Below are 24,463 nucleotides of genomic sequence, written 5' to 3' on the forward strand. Positions count from 1 at the left end.
ACCCACCAACAATTCTAAATAAGCCACACTCACAAATGGACCAATAAAAGGGACCACACATACAACCCATCATCCTTTGCAACATACCTATTTGCGCAAAGACACTGACAGCACACCAACAACTGAACCCGTACACCTTCACACATACACCATATCTCATTCACACCGACACCACCCGTTCACAATCAGACCCACACACCCTCATCCATACACACCATCACCCCCCAATCACATACACCCCACACCATGACCACACCAAAGAATCCACAGTTCTCTAACCCGGAGATGGAGATCCTTACAGATGAAGTCATCAGAGTTCAGCCACAGCCGTTTGGTGCATTGGTCAGACAGACCAGCATTGCAGACAAAACCCGCCTGTGGGAGAGGATCATCAATAAGGTCAATGCTGTTGCACCCATCAGGGGCACCAGGAGGGATTGCCAGGCCAGGTGGTACGATCTGCGGAGGATGGTCAAGAGGAAGATGGACGAAGACTACGCCCATGCACACCACACTGGAGGTGGTGGTCCCCGCAGACCTGCACAATACCATCCCTGGGAGGAGAAAGTCATGGCCCTGCTACCACCGGTGGGAGTTCACGGAATCGAAGGAGCCGTGGAGCCTGGTGAGTATACAAACAACTCATGTAACATGGGGGGACTAGCAGCAGTGCCTAACAGTATGGGGGTCGTATGTGGGTGGGTGGCCATCACTCCCAGCAGTGCCTAACAGTATGGGGGTGGGTGGCTATGACTCCCAGCAGTGCCTAACAGTATGAGGGTGGTATGTGGGTGGGTGGCCATCACTCCCAGCAGTGCCTAACTGTATGGGGGTGGGTGGCTATGACTCCCCGCAGAGAGTAACAGTATGGGGGTGGTATGTGGGTGGGTGGCCATCACTCCCAGCAGGGCCTAACAGTATGGGGGTGGGTGGCTATGACTCCCAGCAGTGCCTAACAGTATGGGGGTGGTATGTGGGTGGGTGGCCATCACTCCCAGCAGTGCCTAACAGTATGGGGGTGGTATGTGGGTGGGTGGCCATCACTCCCAGCAGTGCCTAACAGTATGGGGGTGGGTGGCCATGACTCCCAGCAGTGACTAACAGTATGGGGGTGGTATATGGGTGGGTGGCCATCGCTCCCAGCAGTGCCTAACAGTATGGGGGTTGGTGCAAGGGGAGTGCCTGAAGGCTGGAAGGGGGAGGGTGAGAGAGTGCAAGGTGTAGGGTAGGAGGCTAAACTCCTCATCCCATATTGCCAAGGTACACACCCATGCACCATGCTCAATGCACAGGGAGTGTGAAAGTACTGACAAGATAGCTGACACTGGGCCCTGGTGTAGGCAGCACAAGGCCCTCCTGTGACCAGTGCAAACACTAACACCAGGACAAGGTCATATATCCAGCACAGGAACTCACAACCACCATCATGGCAGCATGCTTCATGGGGGGACATACACACCACGAGGGACTTCCACTAGCAAATCACACTCAAACTACTAGCATGGCCGGTCACACACACCCCTTACAAAAACAGAGCATCTGGGGACAGGCAATGGAGTGCACCAGTGTCACAATCGTCATATAACACAACAAAACAAATACTGATCTGATGACGCATCCAAGCAAAAAATGCACAGTGCTGAATCACAAGTCCATTGTGCCTCTCACACAATGCTGTAGCCACAGTGTTTGGACGATGTGGATGCACTTAAGTAGCACCATGGACCTTGGTATTGACAAGTTGATGCATCTTGGAGAAGTGCCACATTCTAAAGCCCTGTGCCAGAAGTAGTTGTACTGGTCCAGGGGGGTTGGCAGTGGGTGGCCGTCACGGCACAGCAACACCTCTCAAAAGTTGCTGACTGAAATGAGAAAAAGTCCACTCAGTCTCTATCAAAAACATGCTGCATTTAAACCCTGTGCCTGCTTGAACCAGGCATAAGGAATGACGCTGCATTGTGCAGATTGGGGTACACAGAGCGCAGCTGGATCTGTGTCGTGCTGGCGACACAAGCCACAGCAATGGCTGTGCCAGTCATCGTAAACAGTACCGAAGTTGTCAATGACCCCTGAGCACATGTCAATCTGATCCCACAACATAAGATCAGCCCTCCAGCATCTCCACGATCTGCGTGGGGCCCTTTTGCTTTGTGCCACTCGACTCGCCATCCCGGCCGCTTGTCACGTGGTCAGCGGCCATCTTGGCGACGAAACCTACAATTTACACTGTGGGTCTGGTTGCTCCAGACCTGCCCTCGCTCCTGTAGAAAGGAGTACCCGCTCTGACCTTGCTGGTCCGAATAATAAGCCTTTTTTACTTTCCCCGTGGCTTGCATTAGCCAAGGCTTGTTTGCTTCAATCGAGTTGCCGACACCGCCATCAGCTAGAGCCTTCGAGGGACAGCTCGTGATCGACTCCTGGACGTCCTTGACCTCTTCGTGTCCACGTGGCTGCAGAGAGAAGCAACACCTCATCACCTATTTGCACCCGACTTTGCCTGGTTCCAATCTGGTTCCACGGTGGTCACTGGTCAGTGACTTTGAACATTGTCCCCTCTGCTTTCAGGTCTTCACCACTTCAGATCCACCCTTGGATCCACCGGACACTTCTCCTTCACATCGCCTGCAGCATCTTCAGCTTCAAGCGCCAAGAACCTGCGTGTCAAAACCCAACGCCACTTCGACCCTGTGCACCCACTTCCTGTGGGTGAGGTAACATTGCAAAGCCGGTGTCCCTACACTGGTACACACCTCTAGGGTCTGTGTCTTAGTTTTGTTCCTCTAGGTTCAGCGGAAGTGCCCTTAAACTAACGTTGTACTTTTTACACACCATAGACTTTGTATTGAAAAGTGCGTGCACTTTGAACACTGCACCCGAGTCCCGTGGGCCTTTCCCGACTTAGTCATTGCCAGTCTCGAATAGCTCCAGCGATTCCCAAGGCCCTAGGCCTCTTCACTTTCCTCTTGGTATCTCTTATACCACTTTCTTAGTATATGGTTTAGGTGGCCCCTAGGGCTCATCCATATTGTGCAACTTTTGTGTATTTTAAACTGTCTTGTGATTTAACGCTTGTGCTTCTGTGCTCATAAAGAGTCCAGGGGATTTTATAGTTAATAAATCAATATATATTTTCAATATATATCTGTGTGGTGTCCCTTTCATTTGGTATTCAAGGGGGTTGTGTATGGTATAACAGCTGGCTTCACATGCCTTTCAGAGTTTAGCCTAAGACTGCTTTGTCCACGTTACCACTAGGATAACTGGTCTACAAGGTTGAATTACAACCATCATCATAAGGGTTGCTTGGCATGATACAAAGTGATCACTAAGAATTAGTGAGCATTATATATCAGGCCAACTTCTCACACAAGTGAACAATGACAACAATCCAAAGCAGGTGGAACAGTGCTAACGACAATGGATATCAAAATTGGATGTAGCATGATAGTGCATTACAGTGTCTGTCTCTCAAACTCACAGGGCAACGTGTGAAAACTACTCCCAACCAGGGGGGAGATGGATCCCAGTCCCAGGCTCAGCAGGACCCTGACCCCACCGACAGCGACGCCTCTCAACACACCGTGGATGAACCCAACCAACCTGGCCCCTCTTGATCCCAAACCCGTGCAGCAGCTGGATCAGATACATCTGTGCCAACCACCACACCCATTTTTGCCACATCCCAGCAGACAGCTCGGAGCCCTGCCCATAATACACAACAGAGCCAGTCTGAGAATGAGGGACAACGTTTGCCGGGCACCCAGGAGGTGGCAGACGACACCACCACTGCGATCACTCATGCGTCCCGTCGATCCGATGTGCCCACAAGTGCAGGCCAGGCCCATGTGGCCAGGGGTGGTGGGAGTGGCGCAAAGCGAAGGCGAGAACCTAACCACCAAGCTGCAGGGCCCGGTATGTCTGAACTCCGAAACATCATGGAGGCATACCGGCGGGACACCAGGGAGTTCAGCCAGGTACTGGAGGCCCTCAACGAAATAAAAAATCATCAGGTCGAGCAACATGCCAGTCAACAACGACACCAGGGATGGATGGAGGCAAGACTGGATGAGCTCTTGACGGTGCAGAGGGAAATAAGCCAATCACTCCGTCAGATTGCTGTCAACATGCAGCACCCTCCCTGTGTCACCAGGCCAGAAACATCAAGGCAAAGGCCAACACCTTGCACAGGGAGGGAGGAGGAGGAGGAATTGTCTGAATTGTCTGACGGAGCGTCCCATGCATCGTCAAGGCCTGCACGTGAGGGTCCCACAAGGAAGGTGGGTCATCCACGGCTATGACGGTGAGAGGCAGTGGGCTATGCACAACTCCCAGGTCACCTGGTTTGGCATCTTGCCTTTGTGTGCAACAGCATCACCTTATTGACTCTCCCACATGGACTTTCTGATCGCAGTGTGCCCAATGATGCCAAGCACTGTGGCCTGGACTCTGTTGACTCAAACTGTAAGGCATCATATCTCCAGCTGTGAACTTTGGATTCCCCCCTTTTTGTCTAGCACCTACTCACGTTTTCCGCACAAGATCAGAAAATAAATCAAAATAACATAATACCCTCCCAAGTCCTATTCTCTCATAAGTAGGCCCTCTTAAAGAAGTAGGTTTTGAGAGCCTTTTTAAACGACTCAATGGAAGGGAGAGTTTTTATTTCAATGGGGATGGAATTCCAAAGCTGCGGAGCAACCACGGAGAAAGCTCTGGCTCCCCATCTGGCAAGTTTAACACGGGGAACAACCAGTTGACAGAGTCCCGCAGAGCGAAGGCTTCTTGTGGGGACATAACGCGTTAGAAGAGAACCGATAGCACTAGAGGGACCATCCTTCAATGCTATGTGGGTCAAACAGAGAATTTTAAAGGAGATTCTGTGCTGCACCGGAAGCCAATGGAGCTCCTTCCTGGCTAAGGTGGCAGAAGAGGCTTTCGGAAGATCCAAGACAAAGCGTGCTGCAGCATTCTGCAAAATCTGCAGACGGTGTATCAGGCTTTTATTGGCTTCCATGTACAGGGAGTTGCAGTAATCTAGCCTTGAGCCAACCAGGGCGACTGCAACCTGTTTGCACGCCTGGGGGGAGAGGTACCCGCGGATTTTATTGAGTATCCTGATCACACCCCAGCAGGTGGCCACGGTCCTGTTAACTTGCAGGGACATAGAAAGCGAGGTGTCAAATAGTACACCAAGATTTCAGGCAGATTGGGAGGGAGTGGGGCAGATGCCAAGAGAGGAGGGCCACCACTTACTCGACCACAGATCTTGGTCCTTCCCAAAGATCAACACCTCCGTTTTTTCGCCGTTTAGTTTGAGGGAGTTTATAGTCATCCAGTCTGCCACATACTGCATGCATACCCTGAAACTGGCGGCACATGTACTAACAGAGGTGTGAGCTAGTGATACCATGATCTGGGTGTCATCTGCGTAGGATACCACCTCCATCCCCTGAGATTTAACTAGTCTTGCCAGGGGGGCCACATAGATGTTAAACAGGGTCGGACTTAAGGCCGACCCTTGTGGCACCCCACACTGCAGTGACTTGGCAGGGGAGAGGTGGTTCCCAAGCATCACTCTCTGCTCCCTTTCAGTCAAGAAGGAATTTAGGAGGCTCAGGGCCGGTCCCGTGACACCAGCTTCCCTCAGCCGAGATGTAAGAATGGCGGGGGACAGGGTGTCGAACGCGGCCGTGAGGTCTAACAGAACCAGAACCGTAGTTTGGCCAGAGTCCACTTTGCGTCGGATGTTATCGACCACACAAGTGAGAGCGGACTCTGTGCTGTGGTGTTTTCTGAAACCATGTTGGGTGTTATCCAGGTATTCAGAGGAGTCGAGGAAGGAGGACAGATGGAAGTTCAGATGCGCCTCGAGCATCTTCGCGGGCGCTGGAAGGAGGGAGATTGGCCTAAAATTTTTCAACATGGCCGGATCCAGGGACGGTTTCTTAAGAAGAGGTTTAACAATTGCCTTCTTCCATATCGGAGGGAAAGATCCTTGAGTAATAGCCTTGTTCAGAACCTCAAGCATGGGGGGAAGAAGGCAATTTCTGCATTCTTTCAGTTTTTTAAGAGGTATCGGATCAAGGGGAGAAGCCGATTTGGTCCTGTCCAGTAGTAGGTTCAATGCTTCAAGGGATAGAGATGGAAATTCCATGAGTAGGCGAGAAGGATCTTTGCCTAGCGAATCGAGACTGGATATGACAGGTGGAATATTTTGATCCAGAGCAAGGCAGTGGGCTTCAAGAGAGACATGTATGTTATGAATTTTGTTATGAAAGAAGTCAGAGATATCATTGCAAAGTTCTTGCGAGCTAACTACGGGGTCAGGGAGTTGCAAGGAGCATAAGGTGTCGGCGATTTTAAAGAGCTCCCTAGAAGAGGAGAGAGAGCTGGTAAGATTGGAGAAGTATTCCTGTTTCTCTATTATCACTCGCTGTTTGTAAACCCGCAATGCAGATTTATGAGCCTCTCTGTCATTTAGGTCCCAAGATTTCCTCCAGTTTCTCTCACTGCTCCTACAGCCTTGTCTCAAAAGTCTCAGCTGATAGCGCAAGGATGAGGGAGCAAGTTGTTCCACTGCGTTAGAAATGGAGTCGGTCAGAGTTTGGGCTGCCTCTGCTGCGTCATTGGGAGCTAAAGATTCAGGAGTGGAGACCAAAGGGGCAAGGGCTTCATCAGAGATATTCCTTAGGTTTCTCCTGAGGGTGAAAGGAGAGGTTGTCCGGTTAGTGAGACAGGGGACAGGAACGAAGAGTTCAAATGGCACGGCAAAATGATCAGTCCAGACCACCTGTAGCGGAGGGCCGGTGGAGAGCCTGTCGTCGTTAGAGAAGACCCCGTCAAGGATATGTCCTGCCTTGTGAGGAGAACTTTTTACAAGCTGGAAGAGGTCACAGGCTTCTAGCGTTTCGACAAGAGAGATTGTGTCCTTTAAGTTGGTCTCATCTAGGTGAAAATTAAAATCACCCAGGATGGTAAAGGCAGTTTTTCCGAAATAAGGTTCAAGGATGGTCATTAGTTCAGAAGGGAAGCTGGCCCTAGAGCCTGGGGGTCTGTAGATCAGAATCCCAGAGAATGAGGCTGAAGGAGAAAGGGTAATGCAAAAATAGAGAGATTCTAAGCGAGATGGAGGAATCGATATTGGTTTGATCACACAGAGAAAGGAGGATTTCACAAGAATGGCAATGCCACCTCCTCTGCGCAAGAGTCTATCCTGCCTATAGAGAGAGTAGCCGTCAGGAATGGCCATGAGCAGATCGTGTCCAGAAGTGTCGGAGGCCCAGGTCTCCGTGATGAACACCCAGTCCGGTTGTCGGCTATCAACGAAATCGTGAAAGGCGACGTTGTGCTTGATAAGCGAGTGAGCGTTAATTAAGAAGCCGGATCTCCGCTGTGGGGTAGGCTGTGAGGGCGGAAGGTGTACACTTAGAGCGACAGCCCTAGAAGATACGAAGGAGGCCGAACAGGCCCAGCACCTGTGAGAATGCAGGATCCCTTCGGGAGAGAAGCGGTGGAGACAAGGCAGGGATGCGGGTCGTAGAGCAAGGAAGTCAGATTTGGAGTATAGTCCAGATGTCTCAACGGGAGGGGAAGGAGTGAGAGTTGGGTCCAGCCCGACCTGCAGCCTGTCCTCAGCGCAGACGGGCTGGACTCTGGCGTGACTCCGGCGGGCATCCGGCGCGTCCGCAAACGCGTCCGCTACGCGGAGAGGCCCGTCCCTTTTTTAAGGCAGCTAGAGCGCGTGAGTGCGTCCCCACACCCAAGATGGCCGCTATGACACCCTCGCCTCCCCGGGACCAGCTCTCAGCGTCAACACTCAGCTGAGAGCGGCCCAGGTGGTAGAGGGAGGTAGGAGAAGTCGGAAATGTGCAAAAACGCTTATTAAAATCAAGCGCCGAATAAAAGCAAAGGTCACTCGAGGACCAGTTCTAAGATGCTAGTTTACCTCACAAGTAATTCTGTTGGCAAAGCAGATAGAGGAAAGTGCAGTAGGACCTCCGGCTTCCGCCCCAGAGTCAAAAACATATGTGTGGGGATATGTATAAAATGCAAGAGTGTTGAACAAACTGCAGCCATCCACAAACTGGGACCTGAGTCCGGTTGAGGACACACATAGGTCACAATATTCCAACAACTACATACATTGATGGCAATACACACCCGTGATGGTTACAAAATGCTGAAGAGGGGTTGGCTTGCAATACTGCAATTACAGACTGGTACAGAAGAGTCACTTGGAGGTGTACAGATCATGGGTAATACGTAGGTGTCCACGGAGGAATACCAGGATCTGTTTTCGGAGGTATGAGAACTATGAGCCGCATGCAGTTGACTGTGGATGTGATGAATGGTGACCAGGCCAAGGATGGCAGGGCGGACTGTGGGCAACGGGGTGTTGGAAGCTAGACGTCCATATTAGTTTATTGGCCTGGGCCTGTGGAGTGCCTACTGAGTGTGGCTGAGGAGTATGAAGGTGAACCTGCAGTTGACTGTGGGACTATTGTAGGTATCTCAGGTGGACGGTCATGTGGCAGTAGCAGGGGATGTTGAGGATGAGGTGTGTGCATGCACCATGGATTTGCACAAGTACTCCTGGAGTCTGGTTCTAGTACCTGTGTTGAGGTTGTTGCTGTAGTTGGGCTGGCTGGTGGCCTGGGCCTGTGGAGTGCCTACTGAGTGTGGCTGAGGAGTATGAAGGTGAACCTGCAGTTGACTGTGGGACTATATGTAGGTATCAGGTGGACGGTCATGTGGTAGTAGCAGGGGATGTTGAGGATGAGGTGTGTGCATGCACCCTGGATTTGCACAAGTACTCCTGGAGTCTGGTTCTTGTACCTGTGTAGAGGTTGTTGCTGTAGTTGGGTTGGCTGGTATCGTTGACCGCGACCAGGCTGAACACCACCTCATCAGCAGATATTGCCATAGCCATCCCAGAAGGCTATAAGATCTCCCGCAGACACCGCACCAACAGAGTGGGAGGAGGAATCGCCATCATTCACATGAACACTCCCAGAGTCACTACCAACACCAACGACACCCTCCCCACTGCTTAGCACATGCACTTACAGATCCACACTGACGCCAACAACACCCTCAGAGAAACATTCATCGACAGACCACCTGGACCCCGACCACAATCCATCAACTCCATCGCTGACCTCATCAGCAAGCACGCCCTCGGCTACACGGATTACATCCTCCTTGGGGGACAAGAACTTCCAGCTTGAGAACAACAACGACGCAAACTCCACTGCCCTGATCGACAACTTCGCCAACCTCGGATTTAAACTACTCATGACGACACACACCCTCACTGCTGGACGGATATATGTCGTTACCACGCGCGCGTTACAACGACCTACCATTACAACGCGGTTGTAACAACGCAAGTCGTTACAACGACTTGCGTTGGGGGGGGGCCAAATTTAAAACCTTTAATTTACTATTCCAACACCAGTTCCTGTGGATAGTAGGGAAGGTGTTGGGATAGTAAATTAAATGATTTACTATCCTCGAGCGCCCCCCAGCGCAATGCGTTGTAACAACTTTCGTTGTTACAACCGCGTGGTAATGGTAGGTCGTGGTAACGCACGCGTTGTAAACGTTGCGCACCCTGCTGGACACACACAGGACCCCATCTTCTCCGCAACTCCACACGTCTCCTTCAACCACACCACCGAACATCACTGAACAGACCACAGATGCCTCCACTTCATCTTCAGTAAACCCACCACACCACCCCGCACACAGCACATGCCACGCCGCTGCTGGTGCTGGTGCAAGGCCACCGTGGACTAACTGACCACCACCCTCTCCCTGGGACCCCCCGCCGACCACACCTACCCCGACACTGCTGCCATCAACCTCAAACAGTGGATCAACGACTGCGCCGACACCCTCGCTACACTCAAGACCTCCGCCACCTATCGCAACAACAAGATAGCTGCATGGTTCACCGAAGACCTCAGGACCTCCAAGTGCACCTGTCGGAAGCTGTAGAGGAGCTGGATCCGCAACCAAACACCAGACACCGCACACGAGCGCCACCCGCAGACACCACCAACTCATCAGGACCGCCAACAGGACAGCCTAAACAGCAACGCACACACCAGCAAACAGCACATCAACATCGTATTTGAACTCACAACTGCCACCTACAACACCAATGACATACCACCATCACAAGACCTGTGTGACTCACTGTCTACCTTCTTACAGCGTATGATCATCAACATCCACAACAGCTTCCACTCGCTACCCACACACCCAAAAACGAGTCCACTCCCCTTAGACTAACACCCACACAAATAACCTAACTGCCTGGTACATCGTCAGCGACGAAGACACCATCAGGACCATGGACTCCATCCACTCCGGATCCCCATCTGACACATGGCTTCTCCACATTTTCAACAAATCCAGCTAAGCCAGCGCACCCCTTCTCCAAAAAACAACCAATATCTCCTTCGAGACAGCTACCTTCACTGGGAGCTGGGAGAATGCTGAGATCAACGCCTTGGTGAATAAACAAAAGGCGGACCCCAAATACCTCAAGAACTTCAGGGTCATCTCCCCTTCACAGAAAAGGTCTCATAGAAGATCGTCAACAGACTTCTGACCTACTACCTCGAAGACAACAACATCATGGGACCATCCCAGTCTGGATTCCGCAGCAACCACAGCACAGACACCGCCCTCATCACCACCAACGACAACATCAGCATCCTCATGGACAAAGGAGAAACAGCCGCCCTCATCCTTCTGGACCTATCATCAGCCTTCCACAGGGTCTGCCAAGACACCCTACCAGCACGCATCCATGACGCCGGAATCCAAGAGATTGCCCTGGCCTGGGCCACATCCTTCCTCGGTCCCTCACATCCGGAAAACCACCGCCAGTGACAGATCCTTCTCCTACCTGTCCTTGGTGTTGTATGTGACTCTGAGGGTGTACCTTGTTAAGTTAGACCAATCATAATCCTGGTTTTGGTGTGTGGTCCCTGTGGGCTTTGGACTATCCGTCTGTGATTGCTATGTAGAGTGGTGTGCTGATGTTGCGTACTACCACATTACAGTAAAGAAGGCGATGTGTGGTGCTGTTGTGTTGACGAGGTAACACAGTACAATGTGGTGCTGCTGGAAGTTGTGTGTGTGCTGTACGAGGCACATGACCTGGTTGTACGTAGACACACTGTTATGTGGGGCTGCATCGTGTTGCCAGTATGAGTCGCACACACAGGCTGAGAAGCTGTCATGAGTGTGTTTGTGGTAGCATGATACCAGGTGGATGATTGTCTGGTCTTCTCTGTGTGGAGGGTGGCTGGAGCATGAGTCTGTTGTATGACATGAGTCATGAAATGAGCTGAGTGTCTTGCAGCGTGCATGTTACAGGTGCTGATGAACCTGCCTTTGTCATGGAGGTTGTGCAACAGTGACACAGACAAGCTGCGGCATGCTTTAAGAATAGATGGATGGGGGAGTATCTTGTAGGCGTGTGTGGTGCAGGATCTGGACACTCGGTGCTGCGTTGTGGCTGGGGATGCAGCAGCAGGAATGAGTGAACACATGACGGCAGAAGGGGTGAGACAAAGCCAAGGATTCTTGCAAGGCACAAAGTGACATGTGTATGTGAAGGCAGGAGTGTCTGGTTACCCATGGGCCACCGCAAGCAAAATGGGTGAACAATCGCCAAAGATCATGGGCACAGGATTAGGCACCCTAAGGCCAAGCGGGGCACAGGACACACAGCATCAGCAGGTGTAGCCTGCACGTCGTATGTAGCAAGCTAAACAACACATACACAACCATATACGTCACGCACAATATGGTACATTTGCCATTACCAACAGCATGCATGTTGTCACTGTACACGTAACCACATATGAACAATCATCGTAAACAATGCCATATTGAACGCATGCAGACTGGCAAGAGATGTGGGTTGACAGCAATGAGGCACAATGTACTGTGGGAAACACACTTCCTACACAATAGGATAAAGTTGTTTGTGAGGCCATGCTGCATTAGCCAATGTACATGCCCAGTGGCATTGCTCTGAAGACAATAACAGTCATGCAATCATGTTACCTGTCATGCTGGTGAAAGATTCTCAACACGACTACCAGGGACTGTCCGTACCTTTTATCATCAGAGTGGTGCAAAGCTGAAAGGGTTCCATCTCCAAATAGCCCCTTGGTCTGAGTACAAATGACAGACACAAAAGGGCGATTAGGTGAGGGAAAGAGAGGATGGGAACTGCAGGGAGGGAGATCTGAAACAAAAGAAAACAAGCATAAGGATTCCATACTTTTGTCACAGAATCACAGAATACCTCCGGACCTACACTGTACCAGTCACACCTGTGAAGTGTAACCACTGCCACTGTACCCTATGTGTGATCACAGATTTTACAATGAGACAAGATCAGATGCTTGAACACGGACACATAAAAGGTAGCTCAGTTTGTCACCTAAATGAAACATGTGTAACGCTTAAAAGGCTGCTACTATGCAATTATATCCATGCGGCCATCAACTAAGTCACAGTGTATGATTGAGGGTCCTAATCTCTGAAAATGTAATGTATAGCAGTCCTACTGACACAAAGCCAACAATCCGTAGTTAGCCCTGTGAATCCGTAAGGGCTATGAAGCAAAAGTAGACATCTCCCGCAAAAGCCGTAAGCAGCTCCTCCAATGAGGAAGGGAATGACCTAAACACTATTAAGCCCCGCAGGAGCCAGCCATTGGCTCTTGCAACTGTGCATCACTATGATAAACATGACAAGTAGGTGGAACCAAAAACAACAGCGAGTAATGAGGAACAAAGCCACAAAAAAAATGCTACCGTGACCATGAGATGCTGCAAGGCACAAGATAATCCTGTGAATAACCTCACTCAACTGGTGCCACAGGGATTTAACATTTGCTACAGCCCGACGTTGTGATGTCACCAGCGCAACATACCTGGTATCATGGGAATGGAAAGTTAACATCAACTCACAGAGAAGGCTAGTGAAGCAGTGTTCTCTACCTGCACTGAGGTAACGACATGACAGTGACATGACATACTTACACAAGGGGCAATGCATCCATGCACACAGATTCACAGGACAGTTGACTGAACATGTGGGACATACACTGGCCCACATCTACACAACATGGTTTTTGGGAAATCAAACTGTACTGGGCCACAAGGTTGAGGGGATGATCCAGACACATCCTGCTGCACACAATGAGGCTGCAATTCGCCTCAGAGGCCGTGGTTGTGATGTTCCACACAATGTCAAACCGTGATATCTGCAATGTGTCAGGGTCAAGGTTTACACACATGGATGCATTCATCAGAGTCAAAACTCAACTACAGATGACTGTCAAGAAGGGTGACTGTCTTGTCATGGGAGTGGGGCAACATGAATTTTGAGACATGGTAATGTGACATGCATTTATGGTCCTACAACATGCGCATGAACATTAACCACACAATTGAAAATATACCAACACAAAACAGCCTGTTTGGAATCCTTACCCAAACTGACATTTCAACATGTCCGTGCATATACCGCTGATTCGGCTGGCGTTGCTATCATCATGAGGAATAGCAGGAGGACTAAGATGACACCAACGGACAACAGGCAGGGCGACCTGGGAATGACAGGCACACAAGGGGTCACGTTCAGAATAATTTCATTCAGACATGGTCATGTATAATACACTAAGAATGTAGTACACTTGTACATTCCAAGTTCACACATTGCACGTATGTGTGTGGCATTACATCAGCACTTGTGTGACACTGCACAACAAACATCAAAGTGACATTGCATACAGTCAGCTGGACACACAGTATGCTATACATGCCACTCAATGGTACAAGCTTGCACAATATTTCCTAGGACTCACCATTATGAGAATAAGTTGCGTATGAGCTGACTCAGGATATCATCCTCCTCCTCCTCATCGCTTGCATCCTGGCCAAGGCCTTCATCCTCAATGGGTGGATGTTCTAGCTCATCAGGATCCAGGATGAGTGGCACGGCCTTCTCAACTGCCATGTTGTGCAGTATGCAGCACACAATGAAGATGTTACACACCTTGAGCGGGGCGTATGGGAGGGATCCGCCAGTCTTGTCAAGGCACCTGAATCGGCTCTTCAGGAGTCTAAATGTTCGCTCTATCACTCGCCTGGTCTGCCCGTGTGTATTGTTGTACTGCTGGTCTGCAGCTGTTCTGGGGTTGCGGAGCGGAGTCATGAGCCATGGCATGTTGGGATATCGTGCGTCTCCTACAAATTGACATCATGGCAATGAGTGTGTAATGTGATGCCGGCAGAGAAATAAATACTATTGAGACATACATGAGAAACAGAGTTTACCCACCAACAAGACATGACCGATGGTTGCACAGCTGCAGCATCATCTGTGTACCCTGCTACGCCTCATGATGAATGCATCATGGCACGATCCTGGAAAACGTGCACAAACATGTGAAATCAGCATGTTAGCAAGACACACCACCAGGGCATTTAGAGAATGGTAATGTTTCCTGTTGCGGTAGGCCTGCTCCTGAGCTTGTGGTGGCACCAAAGAAACATGTGTTACATCAATGGACCCAATTACATGTGGCATGTGTCCCAGGGCATAGAAATCCCCCATGACACCTATCAGCTCGTCTGAAGTAGGGAATTTGATGAATTCATCAATGTGCCTCAACATAGCAGCTAACACATCACGTAGGACGCGGCTGAACATGGTCATTGACATCCCCCCCACATCAGCTATGGTAAATTGGAACGTACCTGTGGCAAAGAAATGTAGGGCTGCCAATACCTTTACCTTGGGTGTCAGTGCAGTTGGATACCTGTGTCGTGGTTGGAGATGTGGTTCCAGCATGTCCTTCAAGTCCTGAATCAACTGTTGAGTGAATCTGTAACGGCGGATGCAATCACGTTCCCGGCATCCAAGTCTGTTAACGGCCTAGGCAGAGGGGGTGCCCTGCACGACATATTTGGGAAAAAAGATGTACAACTGTCAGCCAACGACAATTACAATGTACATAGCACAAGCAACACTGCTTCAACACATCAAATCACTATTGAGTCTGGCGTGGGCTATACATCAAGGACACAAATGCCAGCTAGCTGGCACTCCTCCATAAGAACTGATACACCTGTTGTCTGTGAAATGGACATGACATGCACACAAATGATCTGCGGGGCTGGTCTGAGTGAGCAGAACAATGTATCACGTCAGTGACACACGTCACGTGACCTGCATGACGTGTGCATGACCTTAACTGTTCCTCACAATGTCTAAGTTTACGCTGTCCTAGCTCACCACCACCAACTCGGTCTTATGATAATATCACTAGTCATGTCTTGAACATGACCACACCCTAGCCCGACATAGGACGAGCACACACCTTATCAGCCGGCAATGTTCTGAATTTATAGCTCATCATGCAAATTGACTCTATCTGTACGTCTGTTTTTGTCTTGTCTATGTTATATGTAGTAAAGGCAAGAGGGAATCCCCCTCTACATGTAGACGCACTTTAGGGAGTGCGACACATTAAAAAAACAACAATACACTATAATTTAGTCTCACTTAAATTGCACTTTCACACTTAATGGTCCTGAGGAAAGCCAGTTTTTAAGGCCTGGCTGAAACATGTAGACCACACAGGACGTAGGGGATCATAAATCCACCAATGCGTCCGACAGCCTTTTTATCCGCTAACAGGGGCCCAGTTTATTAAAATTAACCTATTCTACCCTCGGGTACTGGGATCCACTGTATAGCTTTTAATTCTCACTTTCCCACTCACTACACACCACACTCAGTAAGTATACCAGCTCCGCAGTAATACTGGCGTTGAAGCACACCCGGGATACGCTAGGTGTCTCTGTGGTGGGCCTGATGATGAAGCATGCCACCAACTAGGTTGGTGGGTGAGGGCTTTTTAAACAAACCCAATGGTTTTCCAGATAAAGCGTACGTAACAGAGTCTCGCACCTCTGGCTAGTTCTCATTGATATATTATATATAAACCGGGGATACAGACTAGCTTATCCAGTCCTCTCTCTCCTTTTGATCAGGCATATATGAGTGTCACTACAGCCATTGTGTATTTATGGAACAGAGATGCAATGTTGTTTGGAGTGAGTGCCGGGTGTGTACATTGTGGTATCTCCCATGCAGTGAATGATGTAGTTAAATAGTGTTTACGGCTTACCTGCATTGTGCTAACTGTGACATTCAATGCAATGTGAATCACACTTTCTGCGGTGCAACACCTTGCATGTTTATTAGCCATGATTTACTGAGGTGTAACGGTGTTCCCCCCAGAGTGACAGATGAATGTACTCACTGTTGTTAATTGTTTTTCGTGACCTGTGTGGATGTTGGACAAATGCATGCTTTGAAGTCATGGACATTGAAGAGTGTGAATGTTCTTTGTCACCTGGCTATTTGTGTATGTGATGTTTGGCAACACTGATGCATGGCATATGCCAGAGCTGTACCCATATGATGTGACAAATATGCAGTGCCCTGTGCATGACTTGGACAGTTAGCATGACGCCTGTGTCACATCTTTGTAAAGTGTGACATGTGCAGAGTGAGGTTGTATACACTGTTGACAATAACGAGCTAATGATCTATGCCAGGGTGTGCATGCGTGGTCTGCTGAGGGTTCTTAGGTGTAGTGTGATATGTGGCAGCATGTCACGTGCTGTCCACCACCCTGAAGTTGCATATCTTGTTCAGTGTGTGCCATGCTCAGTGAGTGGTTTGCACCCCTTATGGCATCTGTTGCCTTTGAAAGACATGTAGTGCATTGGTGTTTACTTACAGGCCACATTCACATGGACAATGATGCAAGTCCTATCAGCATCCTATGCCCTGTTGTCATCGTCAATGTGGTGCAAGTGTGTGTCTTTGGAACATGGAGCAGGTGTACTGATGTTGTTTCACTTTGTCTTCCTCACAGGTAACTGCCTATGAGAAGGGGGAGAACTGGTTGGACATAGACAGGGCTGTCAGGTCTGTGGGGGGCCCTCACTAAAGGATCCGTAACAGCCGAAAGAGGTGGCAGGACAACCGGTGCTGGACCCGCCTTAACGCCCGGGTCCAGCTGAAGCTTGAAGCTCCACGCCGGCATGGCGGCACCCGTCACCTCACCCCCCACATACTCCAGGTCCTGGAAGTGGTTTTTCCTGACCTCCATAGGCAGTTGCAAGAGGGACAGCAGCAAGGATGGGGTAGGTACATGTCTGTTTGTTGTCATGTGTGTCACATGCTACCTGCAGTGCTCAGATGCCTGGTAACACTCCCACAGTTGGGGTGGTCTGGTCAGACAGGCAATTTATGCATTGTCATTTCAATGCCCCATATTCAGCTGATGCTCTTTTACATCCCTTCCCCTCCTCCACATGTGTCCCCTGCTTTGGGTATTTCATTTTTGCGCATGTACTCCTAGGGTGCAATGTATTAGTATGCATATTACTTAGCACATCATCATGTTGGAGGGAGGTCTGTGACACGTGTTGGTACCTTACCTGTTCCACGACCTGTGCACTGTGTTTGCACTTCATGATTTTTTGGCACTGATTATGAGTCTCAACATGGAGTTCAGCACGGGTCTGCCTCAGTGGCCTTTGTCCCTGGTATACTTTGTATTTCTCATGTGTCAGCTACATGTGCACACTGTTCATGTATACAATGTTTGGCTTGAGCATACTCACACTGGTCAGTGCGTGTGTGCATATTCACAAGAATATGTTGCTGGTTGTTTGTGACTAATATGGATGGGCAGCCACACGAGGTGACCTTGGGTTAATTTAATTTGCTGCACAGTTATTGATACCCTGATACTGAGTTTTCACTACATGAGCTGTATCACTCACATTTAGGGGTTGATAGGGGTGTTGTGCAGGGGAGGTGTGATGGGCCTGCCTGTTTAGCCTTGTCAGTGGTGAGCTGAGTATGTAATTTCTGATGTGAACTCATCAATATGCACTTACCCTGTGATGCTGGACAATGCTGTCATTGTTGGATTTAGAGGCTATGTTGCTGACTCACAGAGATGATTGTTCCACATAGATTTGTGCAACATGTATGTATTGGTGGCGCAACGCAGTTTTGTCTTGGTGTGCACACTACTGTATTCACTTTTCGCATGTGGTTGAGGGTTTGTCAACAATGCAGCAATGTTTTTAATATTCACAATTCCAGGCAGATTAGCTTAGGCATTTTCAGGATTTTGGACATGTGGCCCACTTCACTTGACAGCCAATGTGTGTTATGTGCTAGCAACTGTATGCTCTGGTGATAGCTTCCCCTGTGAGTAAGCATGAGCGAATTTTGCGGATCTCGCGTTCGCGAATTTTGCGGATTTGCGGATTCGCAATCCGCAAAATCCGCGAATTCCCGCGAATTTGCGGATTTTTTTTTTTTTTGTGTTCGCCCGTGTTTCTGCCAGTTCGCGAGGGTTTTGTACACTTTCGCAAATTGCGAACTTACCTGTCGGGTCGCAAGTTTCGCGAACTTGTTGTTTCTACGTGTCCAGCCTGTTTGGGACACTCTTCTTCATCACTGCCACTCTCTGTCACCACTGCCACTCTTTGACTACTCATGCCACCCTCTGGCCCACCCATGCCACCCTCTGTTTCATCACCACACCCTCTGGTTGTCCAGTGTACATTATTTTCGGCAAAGCAAAGCACACCTTCCCTGCCTCAAGTGACCTGAATTAATTTGGGGCTGATTAATGTGTCACAGAATATTTTTTTAGCTGGCACCTGCTTCCTTAGTGCGCCCTGATTAGTGATCTTTTGCACTTGCTAAGTGCTTTCATTGTTGCAAAATTAGTTACAACACCTGCCCTGCCCCAACTGACAATAATGAATTAGGGGCTGATTAATGGATTTTAACTTCCAGCCTGGCTCCTGCTTGTCTCCCTTAGCTGTAATTCAGGACCTTTGTGGCATATGTGTAACTATTCTGAGGTTCAGAGCAGGGTCACATAATAGTTTCAACTGGCAACTGAACTCTGGAGGGGCCCCTCAGGAAGCACTACAGGAAATGGCTACTAATGATGAGCCTGAACTTTTGAACCTGGTAAGTAGTTACTTTCAGTTTTGCTAAGATCGTATTTCTGCAATTTTGCACTTATTCGCGGGGCGCGAACTCACGCGAACTCACGCGAACAGTGCGAGCAGTGCGAGCAAAATCCGCTGCTCGCGGATTTGCGGATTTTGCGGGAGATTCGCAAATCTCGCGGATTGCGGATTTCCCGAAAATCCGCAAAATCCGCGAGCGGAACGGATTTTCCGCCCATGCCTACCTGTGAGGAGTGTCACAATAGTGTGTGGTGATGGAGGGAGCCTCTGTACCAATCATATACTCACACCCAGTCAACAGGTCAGGGTTTTATCCATCACCTTTCTTTTACACACTCTGCCCCTCAAGTTCAAACATGGTCATGTGCAAATCTGTCTGTCCATGTGCCTCATGGGAACAATCCAGCCAAAAATGTCAAGCCATGCCTTCCCTGGACTGGAAACAAGGTTCCTGGGACCACTTTCTGGCATTACAGCCGTCGTCAGCCATGCTTGTTTGTATACACATCTGTGTTTCACGCAAGCCTGGCTGTAGACAGCTGTGATGCCAGTGAGAGGTGATAGAAAGCTTGTTTCAGGTCCAGGGAAGGCAATACATGGCAGTTCGGGCAGGACTGTTCCCATGTGGGACAGGGTCAGACAGATTTGAACATGACCATGTCTGGACTAGGGTGGTAGAGTGGGAAACAGAACGGTGATGGATCAACACCTGACCTGTTGACATACAGTGGCTCATCATTGTGATTCTCATTCAAGTTGTGGCCTGGTCTGTTACTTGTATCTTTGTATACAAGGAGCGTTGTGTCTATTACAATTGCGCAGTACTAGACTTAAATATGTGCTGAGTTATGTGGCATGTGACTCATGATGCATGCCTTGATTAGAAATGTCCCCAAATGATTTGTTGCTCATATGTCCGATGTGCACAGGTGACTGATATATATTTTAACTTTCTCCTTGCCAACAGCATCATCACGCGAAAGTGGAGGAGACACAAGCACGGACCAGGCAGAGGGACCCAGCCACAGTGCCACCAGCTTTGAGGTGTCGGAGGAAGGCAGTGGCACAGAGGGTGAGAGGAGTCAGGCAGCCGGACCTCATGAGCAAGACACATCATATCATGCAGACGGCTCGGCTTCGGACTCCCAGGAGGAGGGGGAATACGTAGCAACGGCATCGGCATCGGCACCCACTATGTCTGTCCCCTCATCCTCCACACCCATCTTCACACTCCCAGTTGCTAGGGCCCCTTCGGTCCGTGCTGTCCCCCGTGTCTCCTTCCTCCCCGGCACCGCAGCCCCTGCCCCTGTCTCCCCTGCTGCCCTCAGTCCCAGCTCTTTTCTGTAGAGTCTTGCCCTGATGGCATTCAATTATGTTTGAACAGATGGTTTTAAATTCAACTTTCCTTCGCTTTGTTTCAATGTTGGCAAAGTGTGGTTCGAACAGGTCATTAGCTCAAAATCCTGTGATACTGGGAATTGGGAAAAAATAATTATTCTCCCTGGGCCTAAGAAAAAGTATGTAGTTCTTTACAGTGAGTCCCTGTGTAGTTTGTTCCATCATGGATGTTTCAAACTTAGCATTAACACTGTTAGTGAGTTCGTAAAGTCCATGATGAAACAAACTACATACTTTTTCTTAAAACACTCTTTGAAGTGCTTCAAAAAGTGCTAATGTTTGTATAGCTGGAACGCATAACCATAAAGTATTAGCGTGGCTGGCTATGCCGGAGCGAGCCAGTTAGTGCTCGACTTTTAGAGGACACAGACTGATACTGATTGTGTCCTCTGTGTGTACTGACTGGCGGGCTCATGTAAAGCCACCCTCGCTAATTCTTTTGGATTGCGTACCTGCTATATAAACATTAACACTTTTTGAAGTGCAGAGTGACTACTTCTCTAGATTTTGTCTATAGAAAGTGAAAAATACGTTAATCATAACATTTCTTCTTGAATGTTTCTAGTTTGTGACCCGTTTAGTTATTTGTTTAGTTGTTTGCAGTTTAAATAAAAAACAATCTGTGAGTTTCTCAGCATTGTATCTTGAAGTCTGTTATGAAGCACTGTGGTTATACTGAATAAGCAGCTACCATGACATCCCTTTATTAATGTAATAACTGCACTTTCACAATTGCTTTATTAACCTTCTTGCTTCTCACATTTTCGTGAAAATGCACCATTTACCCACTCTTTTTTTCAAACTTTTCCCAGGGGAGAACCCCCTGAACCCCTCTTAAATTTTTCGGGCTCGTGAGCTGTGCTCGCTTGCCATGGTGCTGTCCTACAGAACGTTTATGCTACACCTCTTTCAAATGTCACTACCCACCATTGATTGTCAGGCTAGTTTTTATGGAATTGCAGGTTTGGGTTTGTCTTTCAAAGTTTCATGTTATTGTCCATTAATGTCAATTCTACCAAGGTCTCGCAAAATGCATTCTGGGTGCTGAGCACTTTCTCCTAGCATGGCACAGGCTTGGAATAGTATTCCTATTACCATAAGTACGGAATATAATATTATGTGCATTCATAAATCAGTTCAAACTCACTTAATCCATTTGTAAGCTTATGTGTGTCTCCTCATACTTTCCTCATTGGGGCCAGGACCCCTTTGGATATTTGCACACTTTATAGAACAATGACCAAATCAAATCAAACTATCTATGGCTTACCATCAGCACACCCGCTGTGCTCATCCACTTTACAGATGTGTAGAAAAGCCCATTTTATTGGCATCTAGCTACCAATGCATGCTTTAAAGGGCAAACAATAAACTAGGCCTTATGAGAAACAACCCTATCCTGTGCACAAGACGCTGTAGAAAGGGAGAAAAGACTGGCACAAGTTTGAAAATGTATATTGAACTACTGAGTAACATTGTAAATAAAGCAAATAGTAATCAATAAAAAGCTAAAAATGGTCCCAGAACTAAACAATGGACATGTGAGTGGAATGTAAAGAACAACGTTTTAAAATACAAGGCTAGGGTCATCTTTAGGTGCCTTGGGGCAGAACCACTGTAGCTTGATCCAATCCAATCAAATGCCTTATGGCACACATCACTCTACTCAAAAGATACAGTTTTTTCAACAAAGATGTTAAAGGTTTTGCATGCAATGCCTAGTAAGGAATAAACCATGAATAGAATTTGCATTATACCACAAATGATTTAAGACCAACTTTATCAGTGGGAGGAGCTGATTCTATAAAGGTACCAGGTAAAACTGGAGACTACATGTCCCAGGCACTCAACTTTGTCCTTCAAAATCCCACCCTTCTCTGCTTTTAATGGCACTCTGTGATCTTGAAAATGGTCTCAACACCTGTTCCAAGACAATAGCATGTTACTTCTTAGTGGTAGCATATACCAACACAGTGTCTTGATAGACCGCAACTCCTTTCACACCTCTCAGCATTTGAAACATGAGTCTCTAAAAAACAGATGGTAAGGAGGCTAGCCTAATACAGCAATATTGGAATGTTCTTATATGAGAAATAAATGCAATGTAGCATCTGAATTCTGCCTCTGCCTACCACCTGGTGGTAGGCACAGGCTAAGTCTAATTTGGTGAACCACTTAGAAACCCCCAGCATGGCGAACAACTCAGCTATTTTAGGTAGGGGATGTTAGTCCACTGATATGACTTTTTTGAGACTGCAAAGGTCAATGCACATCTTAGCTCTGTATTATGTTTGTGAGTCACCACTAAGGATGACAGCTGTATAAAAGATTCAATAGGGTCAAATATTCCTTTATTTCAGAGATCCATGAGTTCTTTTTCAAGACCTTCAAAAAGGCACACTGCAAGTTGTGCTTGCCAGGGGTTGCATTGTCCCTGACGGATCTAGTGCTTGAATCCTGTGATGGTCCCTAATTTGTTGGCAAATATCGAAGTAACTTTTTTAGTCATATCCTCAGCCACACTGTCAGTTATTACTACTGACACCTGCTCTTTTGTACCTTGCTCAAAACTATGTGAAACAAACCTTGCCAAAACCTGCCTAAGATATATGTCTCTATGACAGCTATATAGAGTTGACCAAATATTGTGTTACCCCTGAACTTAAGGATATATTTGATGTCACCATGCAGTTCAATCTTTCATTCTTCCTGTGACACAGATGACCTGTCGAGGGGTCTGATTACCTATGAGGCCAAATTTCATTGAATAGTGCTTAAGTGATCATGTGATCCTATCTCCAGAGTCAACCAACAGGCTTAATCACTTTCCACCAACACTGATTTTCATATATGGGCCCACACACTGGAGGGGATCACATTTAAGCACTTCACTTTCATGGATTACCATGACACAATTCTTCAAATCTTCCTTACTTTTGTCCTCAATCTCCCCAGACACATTTGCCACACTGCCCATTTCTCAGAAACACTTGTGCACATCTTAGTAATTCCCCACTTTCTAAGAAATTCAGCAACTAACATTTCTTGCAGAATATGATTTGCCACCTGTTAGATCTGGGGGTCTCTAGTTGGCAATGGCTTGCACCTTTGACCAAATAGGGATGTTTGCTTCTTGCCAGGGGCAGGGGATTACACTCCTGAATGACCCCTGCTCACTCCCTTGGTAGCTTGGCACGAGCAGATAGGCTTATCTCAGAGGCAGTGTATAAAGCATTTGTGAACACATACAGCAATACAGTGAAAACACTACAGATGGACACCACACAGGTTTTTATAAAAATAAGTATTCTTTATATAGACTTAACACAAGACCAGAAACAACAAAAATTCACAATACTGTAATCAAAAATAATACTTCAAGATGGTAGCGGTAGTTCAAAAATAGGTTATTCACTTAAGAGCAGTCTTTAGCAACAGATAACTCCAACTGGAGTTATCACAATGTCAAGGTCAAAGGAATCCCAAAGTACGGTGCCAACCGGGAGTTGCATGGTGTCGGGCCCAGAGTCGAAACAGACCCACACAAAACAGTACCTTGGAAAAGCGAAAACAAAGACAGCTCACGGTGTCGGGGAGATGCGGTGTAGTTGGCGCTGTGTGGTGTTGGTTCCTTGCTTCGGGGGGCGACGCGTCAGGTCCTCAATGCTTGCGCAAATCAGGGGAGGCGTTTGTTCCTTACCGGAGAGGAGGTGACGTCACAATGGCGCAGAAACCATGGTTCTGTACGATGTCACGATGTCGATGGCTTCTTGACCTCCCACGTCAAGGATCGGCTCTGCGATGATGTTGGCTTCTGAGTCGATGCGGAACAGCAGCAGCCATCGGGCCTACTTCGCAAGTCGGAGCAGTGCTCATAGTTTATAGCAGGTTATGATGTTGATCACTGGCATCGACGTGGTACAGTGTCCGGCGTCGGGTCTAAGTTG

The sequence above is a fragment of the Lissotriton vulgaris genome, chromosome 8 (assembly GCF_964263255.1).
Source record: "Lissotriton vulgaris chromosome 8, aLisVul1.2, whole genome shotgun sequence".
NCBI lineage: Eukaryota > Metazoa > Chordata > Amphibia > Caudata > Salamandridae > Lissotriton > Lissotriton vulgaris.